Source organism: Schistocerca americana, chromosome 3 (assembly GCF_021461395.2).
Source record: "Schistocerca americana isolate TAMUIC-IGC-003095 chromosome 3, iqSchAmer2.1, whole genome shotgun sequence".
In the NCBI taxonomy this organism is placed as follows: Eukaryota; Metazoa; Arthropoda; class Insecta; order Orthoptera; family Acrididae; genus Schistocerca; species Schistocerca americana.
The window spans coordinates 456,681,514-456,694,471 of record NC_060121.1 but is presented as its reverse complement, the minus strand read 5'-3'; the positions used below and the strand labels follow the sequence as shown (position 1 = coordinate 456,694,471).

General features: G+C 45.9%; 1 protein-coding gene across 1 annotated transcript in view; it reads left to right on the top strand.

Moving 5' to 3' along the window:
* The window catches only part of LOC124605790 (LIM domain only protein 3-like), a 341,408-nt gene that overhangs the window by 192,297 nt on the left and 136,153 nt on the right, over positions 1-12,958 (top strand). The gene's annotated exons all lie outside the window — the stretch shown is intronic.

The window sequence follows — 12,958 nt, the reverse complement described above, 5'->3', positions numbered from 1 at the left end:
AACACAGGTGCGTTCCAAACAGAGTGCTGTCACTGAGTTTCTTTTGGTGGAAAAGCAGAGCATAGCAGATATGCATGGATGCTTCCAGTGAACAAAAGCGAGGTGACTCGTTGGGCGAGGCGTCTGTCATCATCGCAACAAGGTCGAGCAGTCCTGTCTGAAATCACCTATGCCGGCCAACCGCACACTGCTGTAACTCCTGCAATGTTGGAATGTGCAGACACTCTCATTCGATGTGATTGAAGGATCACAACCAAACGGGTCGCTGCTCAAGTGAACGTCTCTGTTGGTAGTGCAGTAAGACATTGGCTCTGACGTTCAACAGTAACGTAGGACCACACCTCCCAGTGGCATAAGGCCGTCACATTGAACTGAAATTACGTTTAAAAATACACTCCTGGAAATTGAAATAAGAACACCGTGAATTCATTGTCCCAGGAAGGGGAAACTTTATTGACACATTCCTGGGGTCAGATACATCACATGATCACACTGACAGAACCACAGGCACATAGACACAGGCAACAGAGCATGCACAATGTCGGCACTAGTACAGTGTATATCCACCTTTCGCAGCAATGCAGGCTGCTATTCTCCCATGGAGACGATCGTAGAGATGCTGGATGTAGTCCTGTGGAACGGCTTGCCATGCCATTTCCACCTGGCGCCTCAGTTGGACCAGCGTTCGTGCTGGACGTGCAGACCGCGTGAGACGACGCTTCATCCAGTCCCAAACATGCTCAATGGGGGACAGATCCGGAGATCTTGCTGGCCAGGGTAGTTGACTTACACCTTCTAGAGCACGTTGGGTGGCACGGGATACATGCGGACGTGCATTGTCCTGTTGGAACAGCAAGTTCCCTTGCCGGTCTAGGAATGGTAGAACGATGGGTTCGATGACGGTTTGGATGTACCGTGCACTATTCAGTGTCCCCTCGACGATCACCAGTGGTGTAAGGCCAGTGTAGGAGATCGCTCCCCACACCATGATGCCGGGTGTTGGCCCTGTGTGCCTCGGTCGTATGCAGTCCTGATTGTGGCGCTCACCTGCACGGCGCCAAACACGCATACGACCATCATTGGCACCAAGGCAGAAGCGACTCTCATCGCTGAAGACGACACGTCTCCATTCGTCCCTCCATTCACGCCTGTCGCGACACCACTGGAGGCGGGCTGCACGATGTTGGGGCGTGAGCGGAAGACGGCCTAACGGTGTGCGGGACCGTAGCCCAGCTTCATGGAGACGGTTGCGAATGGTCCTCGCCGATACCCCAGGAGCAACAGTGTCCCTAATTTGCTGGGAAGTGGCGGTGCGGTCCCCTACGGCACTGCGTAGGATCCTACGGTCTTGGCGTGCATCCGTGCGTCGCTGCGGTCCGGTCCCAGGTAGACGGGCACGTGCACCTTCCGCCGACCACTGGCGACAACATCGATGTACTGTGGAGACCTCACGCCCCACGTGTTGAGCAATTCGGCGGTACGTCCACCCGGCCTCCCGCATGCCCACTACACGCCCTCGCTCAAAGTCCGTCAACTGCACATACGGTTCACGTCCACGCTGTCGCGGCATGCTACCAGTGTTAAAGACTGCGATGGAGCTCCGTATGCCACGGCAAACTGGCTGACACTGACGGCGGCGGTGCACAGATGCTGCGCAGCTAGCGCCATTCGACGGCCAACACCGCGGTTCCTGGTGTGTCCGCTGTGCCGTGCGTGTGATCATTGCTTGTACAGCCCTCTCGCAGTGTCCGGTGCAAGTATGGTGGGTCTGACACACTGGTGTCAATGTGTTCTTTTTTCTATTTCCAGGAGTGTAGGTTTCCTTAGCCAAAGAGTGGGGAATAATATAGTGCATTGAATAAAATAAAAAAAAGTTTCACGTGTCCCATTACTTATCGAACGCCCCACGTATACTGATTCGGATGGCACATTATCACTTAGAACAGATACTTTGCGATACTATTCGCGTCGACGGAGCCGTGGCCCACCTCCTACATACTCCCCCAACTGTCTTACTGCGCAGTCTGCTTAGTTGTACGCATTTTGAAGCAGGCGTCGAAAGCTCCTCGCCCTACTTCCTAACCGACGCGGCGTCCCCTCCCCCCTCTCCATTCTGCGCCGCCTAAGGAATTCGGTTTAACAAGATTCGATATCTATACCCTTCCGAAGAGATCAGTGGAAAATACGGCCGACAGTCGACTTTTGTACCCAATCAACCTCTACTTGTGAGATCCTGCTGGTATTTTCAACTAGCAGTCAAAAACTAGGGCATAGTAGAAAAGAAGTGGGCGTTTGAAACCAGCGGAAGATGTTTTGCAGGTAGCGAGTTGTCGCGTGCCGGGCTGACGAGCAACGCGTAGCGACAGTGCTGCCCCCTAGTGCAACCCGTGCCTGCTGTGCCGGAGCGCACAGCGCCGCACACCGCAGCGTAGCGCGTCGCCCGCATTTCTGGGCGTCCGCGGGTAATTGGTGGTCGGTCGCGTGTTTGATGGCCTGTGTCGAAGCGCCGCTATCTTTAATTAACAAACGGCTGGCGGCCGCTGTGAAACGGTAGCAGCCGTCTCCCGCGCCCCCTCTTCCCCGCCAGCCGCGCGCCGTGATTGCGATTCAGCAACCCCCCTGACTCTCTGATGTACTGGGGGTGGGGGTGACAGCGGGTAGAGGGTGGGAGGGACGGCCGAGGGGCGGCACGTTTTGATTTGATTGCAATCTCGACGGCCGTGCTGTATAGAAGTAGATTAGACAAACGGCTTTTGTGGTCGGCCGCCGGCTAATGATGTGGCGGCGGTCAAGTGTGGCGCCGGCTGCGCGGGGGGGAGGCGACGCGAGCCGAGGTGACGCAATCTCGGAGAAGCACGGGAGAGGGAGGGGGGATACGGCGAATTTACTGCGCCGCCAGAGATTGCCGAACTCGGCCGCGCAGGGACAATAGCGTCGCAGATTTTTGGACGTGATTTGTACTCCTCTGCCGCCGACACGGCGCAGCTGGGCCTGGCGGAATAGTGGACACTTTTCTGCACAGTTTTGACGTGGAAACGATACCCGCCACCTGACACGAAAATAGTGCAGAGCCTACGAACCTCCCTTAGTCACCACTACTTTGCGACTATTTTCATACGTTTATACTATGCACACAGTGAATTCACAACGCAAAATGATACGTGAATGCAATCAAAATGGATGTGACACATGAATAGTAGTAGTAGTAATGTTAGGGTTATGGGTACAGATATTTTGCTATTTGCTACCCTAATATGTACCCACTTCAGAGTTTTAGTTCTTTATTCTCTGCATCTAACAGTCTTCCTGCAAGTACCTGATGTGTTCAGTCGTAACTCCACTGTGAAGTGGACTACGCCTGCCAATATAGACTTTCCGTTTTGCGTCCATGCATCCACACTTCAGTATCTGACTTTCTGCCCAGGGGAAAATTTACGTTGATGGCTTGCTTATGCCCCAGGTACTTACTGTTACTATCCAACCTAAAAACATCATCATCATCATCATCATGAGTGTTCTGCTCTAGGGCAGGTCTTCATGTAGCTTTCCATACAGTCTTGTCATTGGCACCCTCTTCGTTTTCTCATGACTGTTTCCTGTCATCATACTGTTCACCATCTGGTATCTTATGCATCCTCTTCTTCTTTTGTCTTCTTTTTCTTACATTCACCGTTTCTTCCACAGCATCCATCAGTAAACAATTTCTTCTCATCCAATCACCAAGCCAGTTGTGTTTGCTGTTCCCGATTACCTTTAAAATTTATCCCTCTTCCCACACTCTTTATCAGTATCACCTCATTTCTCACTTTGCCTACCCATTTTATCCCTTCCATCTTCCTCCACATTTGCACCTCAAATGCTTCTATTCTTCTTTCTTCCTCTTTCCTCAGTGTTCATGTCTCAGCTCCATATAATGTCATGCACCAAATGAAGCACTTTTCCAGTCTCTTCGTCAGGTCCCTGTACATGCACCCACATAGAAGCCTTGTCTTCTTATTAAATGCCTCCTTGGCGATTGCTATACCTGTTTTCACATGGTTGTTAATCTCATGTCGTCAGTAAGAATGCTTCCCAGATATCTAAAAGCACTAAATTGTTCTCTGTCTTCCTGTACTAACTTGTCGTGCACTTATAACCACATATTTTGTCTTCTTCTTATTAATTCTCATTCCGAATTCCTTGCAGATCTTATTTAATTCTCTTAACATTCCACTCATAGTTCTTTCTCTCTCTGACAATAGCAACATACCATCCGCAAACTGAATGCATTCTATCCTCATACCACCAAACCATATTCTATTTTTTTTTCAAACATTTCTGAATAACATGTTCCAAACATATGTTAAATAGTATGGGGGAGAGACAGCAGCCTTGCCTCACTCCCCCTCCAACTCTGTTTTCCTCTGCCAATTCTGCATGCAATTCTTAGTCTGCAATTGAAGTAAGTGCAAATGTTATATTGTTCAGCAGACTATCATCAGATATCAATAGAAACATCTGTACGTAGGCTACATTTCTAACACACTCTATAAACAAAATAGTGGATGCCTCCACCCCCAAAAAAGAAACCAAACACGAGCATTTTGCCTTAAATGGGCACCAGGACACAAGTATGAAGAATTGAAAACGTCCAGCATACCACGTAACAGTAAAGCCTATCACAGCTTACTTCCTGGCTCTCGCGGCTGCTCCAAAACATGCCCGTCGACTGCTGCGCTACAGCCCTGGGCGGAGCTTCACATGTCGTATTTTCGCGCAAAAGCTCCGGTGTTATAGCCGTTGGAAGCTTCTCCGAATACTACTTGCACTGGCCAACCGGGAGTCCTGTCGCGGCTGACGTCAAAGCCTGGACGTCGGAGCCTCATCGCAGGTGAGGCCTCGCTTGCAAGGCACTCAGGGGGAGCCTCAGACCGCTCTTTAGTTACCTCAAGTGCCTCCACAGCGAAGCAAAGAAAGTGTTATTACTTTAACTGGTGCATAAATGGAAAATTCTTTTCGATGTGCCGAGAAAACTTCCAGTTACTGGGTTAGTTCGAGTAATGATTGCAACCGTTGCAGTCACGCGACTACAGAGATATTTCTCCTTGTTCCAGTGATCTGTTATTGCCGCATGCTGTTAGAGTGGCGGCCAATGGATGGTTTCAACTGGTTTCGACTGACCATAAGAATTTCTTCTAGCGACTCGAAAGCGTTTAATAAACCTTGTTACAAGGAGATAATCCCGCACATGCACAAAACTTTGTGTGTTCAGTTTCGTAACCTTCTCGTTGAAGAAAATAAGTACCACATCTACATCTACATATATATTCTGCAAATCACACTTAAGTGTCTGGCAGAGGGTTCATCGAACCACTGACGTCCCATGGGACACCATAACAGCTGAGTGACTTCCACCTGTAAACTGAAAAGACAAAGGGAAAATAAGACTTGTGCAAAGCCATACGCGAGCATCGATCTCATTCCGAGTAACATTTTATCCATTCTCCAGTTTGCACGCATAATATAAATAATGTTTTGCGTGGTAACATTGTGATAATATATGATTTCGGATTCTCGCGAATAGTACTGAAAACTTCGTAGAAAATCCCATTTACGCTGAAAAAAGTAAATGGTATACTACTCTTGAAAAAACATTTTCTAATCTTGTCAATGTGAAGTCTTTTTTGTGCCACTTTCTCAATAAGAGAATTGAAGCACCAGTCACAAATCAAGCGTTTCAAATTTTCGTTTTCACATTTGGAACAATTTTCACCAAATCTACCTTAAAAAAAGTCTAAAACGTGCAATAATGACAACTGACAACTATACCAATGCCAAATTGTGCATGAATCGAGGCCAAACACAACTATACACTAACTACAAACAGCTGCGTTAGCGATCTACGGAACGGCGGCATTGTGCTGTTGGAGAGACACCAAAGTGACCTCTATAGTAGAACTGCCCTAATAAAATAGTGTAGCCCATAAATTAATTTTTTTTGGATGGCCAGTTGCAGCCAGTAAAGGCAATCTTGAGGTCTAAGGACTCCCCGCAACAACTGTTGGCGGTCGCCAACGTTATCGATCGACCTGCTGGCTTCCCTTCCATGCTTTCAGATTACCACGTCTGCCGAAAACACAAGCGCCATTCGATGTCTACTCTCGCCACCACAGGTCAGTGGTACCGAACCTCTCTGGGATCAGATGTCATCCAAACCCTAAACAGAACTTGGGGCCTGTTTGGAAAGTTACCATTCCTCTGTTTAAAGTGAGAAAAAATGGTTCAAATGGCTCTGAACACTATGGGACTCAACTGCTGTGGTCATTAGTCCCCTAGAACTTAGAACTAGTTAAACCTAACTAACCTAAGGACATCACAAACATCCATGCCCGAGGCAGGATTCGAACCTGCGACCGTAGCGGTCTTGCGGTTCCAGACTGCAGCGCCTTTAACCGCACGGCCACTTCGGCCGGCTTAAAGTGAGAAATCGTTCATAGTAGTTAAGGTTAAAAGAAGTGAAATCTACGAAGCGCTTCTCCGTTTTTTTTAAACCAAAAAATAATTAATCAATATGGTGTTTTATTTTGCTTATTTCTAACAATCATTCTTTGTATTTAGTCTGTCGTCTTGGTGACGGCCTTTGCGTCTCGTAAGTCACGTACCATGTTCATTCACCTCTTCACTTTTGTTTCCATTCCTGTCGTAGTAGAAATTCCAATTTCACACCTGTAAGATCTGTCAAATGGAATCGCATCCTTAAGAGCTCTTCCAGTAATAATAGCTACTGATATACCTCTAGCTAAAACGATGCCATTTGTGTGGTAAAAAATATGTTGAATGTGTTGCCTTTGCAAGGTCCAAGAAATTGTGCTACGCTTCTAGTTTCACTAGCTTAAAATATTCCTTCATCCGCTGAGTACGGTTTCAGAACTTAGTTCAGTTATCCAAACCTAAGAAAAATAGTTACTATTAGAATTTATTTTGAATCATTAGTCTTCCGACTGGTTTCATGTGGCCTGCCACTTCCCCTCTTGTGCCAATCTTTTCATCCCAGAGTAGCACTTGCAGGCTACTTCCTCAATTATTTGCTGGGCATATTTCAATCCCTGTCTTCCGCTACAGTTATTGCCCCCTACATCCCCCTGTAGGGCCATGGTGGTTATTCAATGATGTCTTAACACACGCTCAACTTCTTGTCCCTTTTTTGTCTGTGTTTTCCATATGTTCCTTCCTTCGGAACTTCATAATTCCTTATCTTATCAGTTCGCCAGTTTCGACATTCTTTACAGTTCCGATTTTTCCACTGTCCGTGATTCACTACCATATAATGCTGAGCTCCAAACGTACTTTCTCTGAAATTTCTTTCTCAGGTTAAGCCCTTTGTTTGATACCACTAGACTTCTCTTGACCAAGAATGCCCTCTTTGCCTGTGCTAGTGTGCTTTTTATGTCCCCCTTGCTTTGTCCGTCACGGGTTATTTTGCTTACAAGGTAGCAGAATTCCTTAATTTCGTCTGCTTCGTGACCACCAATTCTGATGTCAAGTTTCTTGCTACTCCTATTTCTGATGCTCATCATTACTTTGGCCTTTTTCCGGTTTACTCTCAATCTACAATGAATACTCATTAGACCATTCCATTTAACAACTCCTATAATTCTTTTTCGCTTTGACTGAGGACAGCAATGTCATTCACAGATCTTACCATTAATGTCCTGTCACCTTGTACTTTTAATCTTACCCTTGAACCTTCGTTTTACTCCCGTCATTTCAGCTTCGATATATAAATTGAAGAGGAGGTGTGAAGGCTGCATCCCCCTTACGACCTTTTTAATCCGAGGACATCGTTCTTGACCACCCAGTCTTATTCTTCCTTTTGGGTTTTGGTTCATACTGAATATCAGTCCGGAACCACGCGGCTGCTACGGCCGCAGGTTTGAATCCTGCCTCGGGCATGGATGTGTGTGATGTCCTTGGGTTAGTTAGGTTTAAGTAGTTCTAAATCTAGGGGACAGATGACCTCAGATGTTAAGTCCCATAGTGCTTAGAGCCATTTGAACCATTTGAACTGAATATCACCCGTTTTTCCTATAGCTACCTCGTATGTTTCTCAGAAATTCGAACATCGTGTTCCATTTTAATTTGTCGAATGTATTTTCTAGGTCAACATACCCTCCGAGCGTATCTTCATTTTCGTTCAGTCTTGCTCCCATTGTCAAACGCAACGGCAGAACCGCCTCTCTGGTGGCTTTACCTTTCCTAAAGATAAACTGATCGTCCATTTTTTTCCCTATTCCCCTTCTGTATATTATTCTTGTCATCAGCTTGAATACATGAGCTGTTAAGCTGATTCTGCGATGGTTACCGCAGTTGTCGATCCTTGCTGTCTTTGGAATTATGTGAATGATATTTCTCCGAAAGTCTGATGGTACTTCGGTTTGTGGAGGTTTAATGGACCAATGATGGTACGTCGTCAGTCCCATATGTGCTAACACCAACTTAAAAAGTAGAAACTGTTACTGGTAGTAAGTGATCACTACGACTGGATGGTGAGCAAAAACAAAAAATGGAAGAGTAATATTGATCTTCAGTAAATCTGAACTTTGTGAACTAAATAAATTTCCTAAACGAAGCTTTTAATGTGTATGAAACTGAACGTTAACAAACAGTTTGTGTTAAAAGTTTTGACTCATGACAATGAGACGTGATCGTTGAACACGAAGACCGTTTAAAATTTGAAGGTGGCTCGTCGACTGTGACACTCATGTTGCAGATTACTAGGAAAGACAGGAAAGCTTATAAATGGATTTGGGAGCAGATTAGAATGGGAGACTAACGGCGATGACAGAAAAGTGGAAGTGGGATCGACGGTATCCAGGAAGATGGATGGTAGATGACCAAAGGATGTTCTTTTCTGGATAGCAAGAAGTAAGAAGAGAGAGAGAAACGTAGGCAGATAGCATTAGAATATGTGCAAGAAGAGCAACAGGCTGGTACCTCTGAGGATAGTTATTTATTTATTTATTTATTTATTTATTTATTTATTTATTTATTTGCTACAAGTAGCCCACTATCTGTATAACAGTTTTTGGGTAGTATTACTACTAATACAAATCTAGTATTGCTGTTGCAGAGTTTTAACAATTATAATTTCATTTTAGTTATTTGTTAATATAAATACAGACTGTAAAATAAAATAAAAAGAATGAAAAATATAAATAAATAATGGTTAAAGAGAATAAAAATACAGCTGAAGATAACACAACAGTGTTGATTATACAACAATAACCCACTACCTAACTGATTAGAGGATCCTACGAATTTACAATCATTTTAACATCCAGCTAATACTGAAGATAGCAAGACAAAGAAATGTCTAGAGGACACGTTTTTATACATCTGCATACATACGAGGGCTGTTCGGAAAGTAAGGAATAATCGGTAGCGAAATGGAAACCACAGTGAAAATCAGAACTGTTTTATTTGCAACATTAGCTACACCTTTCAACTACTTCTCTACTAGTCAGCTCTCCGACTTAGCAATCTGTCGTAGCGTGGTACCAACAAGAAATTTCTATTCAGGACTGCTGCTCGTTGTCTGTGACAAAGTGTTGTCTTCTTAGCCAGCGGTTCATCTGAGCAGAGTCGAAAATCAGAAGGAGCCAAGTCCTTGCTGAATGGTGGGTGATCAAAAACTTTCCATTAAAAACGCAGCAGGGGCGTCCTCTTGCTCCTGCAGTGTGCAGCCGAGAACTGTCAAGCAGAAGGAAATACGTGACAAGTGCGTTATGTGGGGTTGCACGGAATATGGAGAAATCCATACTTTTCGGGAGACACTATTTTCTAGAAATTTTTACGCGCTCACTGTGCACTTAGAACTGAGAAGAGCGACATGACGCTATCTACGGGTGTACTAGAGACACTGCCCCACGCATCTGTACAAAGCTACGACGGATTTTCAGAGTGGTTTCTATTTCACAGCCAGTCGTTCTTTACTTTCCGAATAGCTCTCGTAAAATAGTGATGGATTAGCCAAGCGGACTAAGGCGCTGCAGTCATAGACCGTGCGGCTGATCCCGGCGGAGGTTCGAGTCCTCCCTCGGGCATGGGTGTGTGTGTTTGTCCTTAGGATAATTTAGGTTAAGTAGTGTGCAAGCTTAGGGACTGATGACCTTAGCAGTTAAGTCTCATAAGAAAAAAGAAAAAAAAATAGTGATGATGGTAGAGATGTGTTATGTATTTTGCAATTCTGATAATAGATATTATTTCAACAAATTAATTCAGTGTGGCCGCAAAATATTTATCAAACCCATTTTGTTTTTACGCCTCATAAAGTTTCATTTCATCCCTCAGATGGTAATTAACCCCCAAGTTGCGAACCGTTACCCAAGGCTACCAAGGCAACTGCGTTATCTCTATCGGGTAACAATTAGAGGAACTGCAAAAGCCGTAACAGTCAGTGCAGCTGACTGATGGCTGGCTAAGCGCGAAACAAGCTAATTCTGTTTTCAAGGATACACGAAATTGGCTATGCGCTGAAAGCTTCCCATAGCCCACGCCCGCACCCCCACCCCCGACCCATCTCCGTTATCTTTTAACGCGCGAATTACCTCATCTGAATATCCGCGCATAATATTATTAATTTCTCCTGTGTGCGATGAGCACAGCCATCCCATTAGTAATACAATCTCTCCTTGTCCTTCCAGCGTTGCGCTCATCCATCTCAATCCGCGACCATTAAGTAAATTAAATTCCACGAAGCGTAGACAAGAAAGAAAGAGGAAGAGAGGTGGTAGGAAGTGGTGGGAGTGGAGAGAGGGGGTAGCGGATGAAAGAGGATTGCTTTCAGGTCATCAGTCTCTCGTGAAAGAAATTAATACGTTCAGCAGGCGCCGGTGTTCCGGTCGCCCCACACGTAAAAATCCCAGCCAGCTGGAACACGAGGCTTGTAGTAAATCATCGCCGCGGGCCTCGGCGTTGAAAAGTAGCGGCGGCAGCGGCGAAAAAGCTAAGTACATCGGCTGGAAATTAAGCGCCGCCGGCTGAATGTGGATTATTCGAAATGCGAGCCTGAAAGAGGGGGGGGGGGGGGGGGGAGGGACGTACGGGTAGCAGCGAGCGAGTTCTCCTTAATTAGTCGCCGCGGGCTCCGGGTGGTAATGGCCGCCCCGACTCGCCATCACTGTCACCTCGGCCCGGCTTATTTCTTGGCCTAATTAAATCAGCCGTTTGCTAATGAAAGAGTTTTGTTAACTGCGGGACCTTATTCGCTCTCCGCCCCTCCATCCCCCCCCCCCCCCCCCTTCCCTCGCTCGCTCTCGCCGCTCGTTGATTAGGATTCTGAAGTGGCCGCGCGCTGCGAAATGGGGGCACTGACCGGGCTCTGCGCTGCCCTGAGCTCCCTCTAATTTGGCGACTGCTGTACGGTGCCTTGCTGAGGCTCCGGACGTGGAATGGAAGTTTCGTGGCCAAGTTCGGATGAGGTATTGTCTGTAGCCGCACCGTGAGAGAAAGTGCCGAAAATTTGTTCGCGGTTTTTCTGTTTTCATCGACCTGTACGGGAGTTTGTGTGCATATGGAGAGTGAAGTTGCAAGGACTCTGTTCGCTTACAAACGTGCGTAGTTAGCGGTTTCCTATCCCTGCTGATTTGGCTCTGAACCGTTCTTGGTAGGTGGGCTGTGTGCTTCATCCAACGCGGGGCGTATCGCAAATAACGTGCATGGGCTACACAATTTTGAGAGAGAGAAAGAGAGAGAGAGAGAGAGAGAGAGAGAGAGAGAGAGAGGGAGAGGGAGAACATCGCTCACCTTTGCCTTTATTCATAGTTCAGCCACGATGCTTCATACTGTACCTGCAATGTCATTACTCTACGCAAGTGGAGGATGTGCTAAATATACGAGGGCAATTCGGAAAGTAAGGTCCGATCTGGCACGAAATGGAAACCACTGTGAGAATTCGACGAAGCTTTGCACAGGTATGTTGGGCAGTATCTCTAGTATGCCCGTCTGTCGCGGCGCATCACTCTTTTCAGTTTTGAGCGAAATGTGAGCACGTAAAGGTGCCTAGAGCAAGAGTGTCTCCCGCCAAGTATGAGGGCCGACTGTGAGATTTCGCCTCAAGCTATGCAGCCCACATAACACTGCTGCCATGCATTTCCTTCTTTGTGATACTTCTCTGCTACACACTGCAGATGCAATGAAGACGCCCCTGGAGCTTTTTCGATAGCTAGCGTTTGATCACCTACAACTCCCCATGACTTTCATCTCTCCTCACATGAACCGCTGACTATGATACCATTTTGGCCCAGACAACGCGCTGTAAACGCGAAAGCACAGGCGGCTGCCATCTGTAACGAGGAATATTGGTACGACGGTGCGACAGATGCCTACGTCGGAACGGCGACTATGTAGAGCAGTAGCTGAAAGGCTGACTGTTGCAAATAAACTGTTTTACTTTTTTTTTATTTTTATAGTGGTTTCTATGTCGTGCCTGATCCGACCTTACTTTCTGAACAGCTCTCGCAGTTCCAGAAGATAAGAACACACTTGCATATATTCTGGAAGTCTTTCTCCAAAGTTCTCATTTACGCTTTACACACTTGTATTCACTTTTACTACTGGCAGAGCGTTGTTAGTGTTACATTGTCACAATAATTGAAGTTTTATGGAGTTGGTGGCTGATTTTAAACGTAAGTAACAAACAGAATGTAAAAAGTTATGCTGAATAATTCAAACAATGTTGGAAGGTAGAAACTTTTACTAAAAGGGAAGAAATTACGAAGGGACTCCAGCAGGGTTGAATTTTGGGTCTACTCCTTACATATGTAAATGTCCTTCCACTTAATATTCAATAAGCAGAACTTGTTCTTTTTGTAGACGATGAAAGTGTTATAGTAAGTCCCATTAGAGAGGAAAGAACACAAGGGATTGTTATTAATGTTATTCATAGACTCATTTAATGCTTCTTTGATAAGGAATTCTC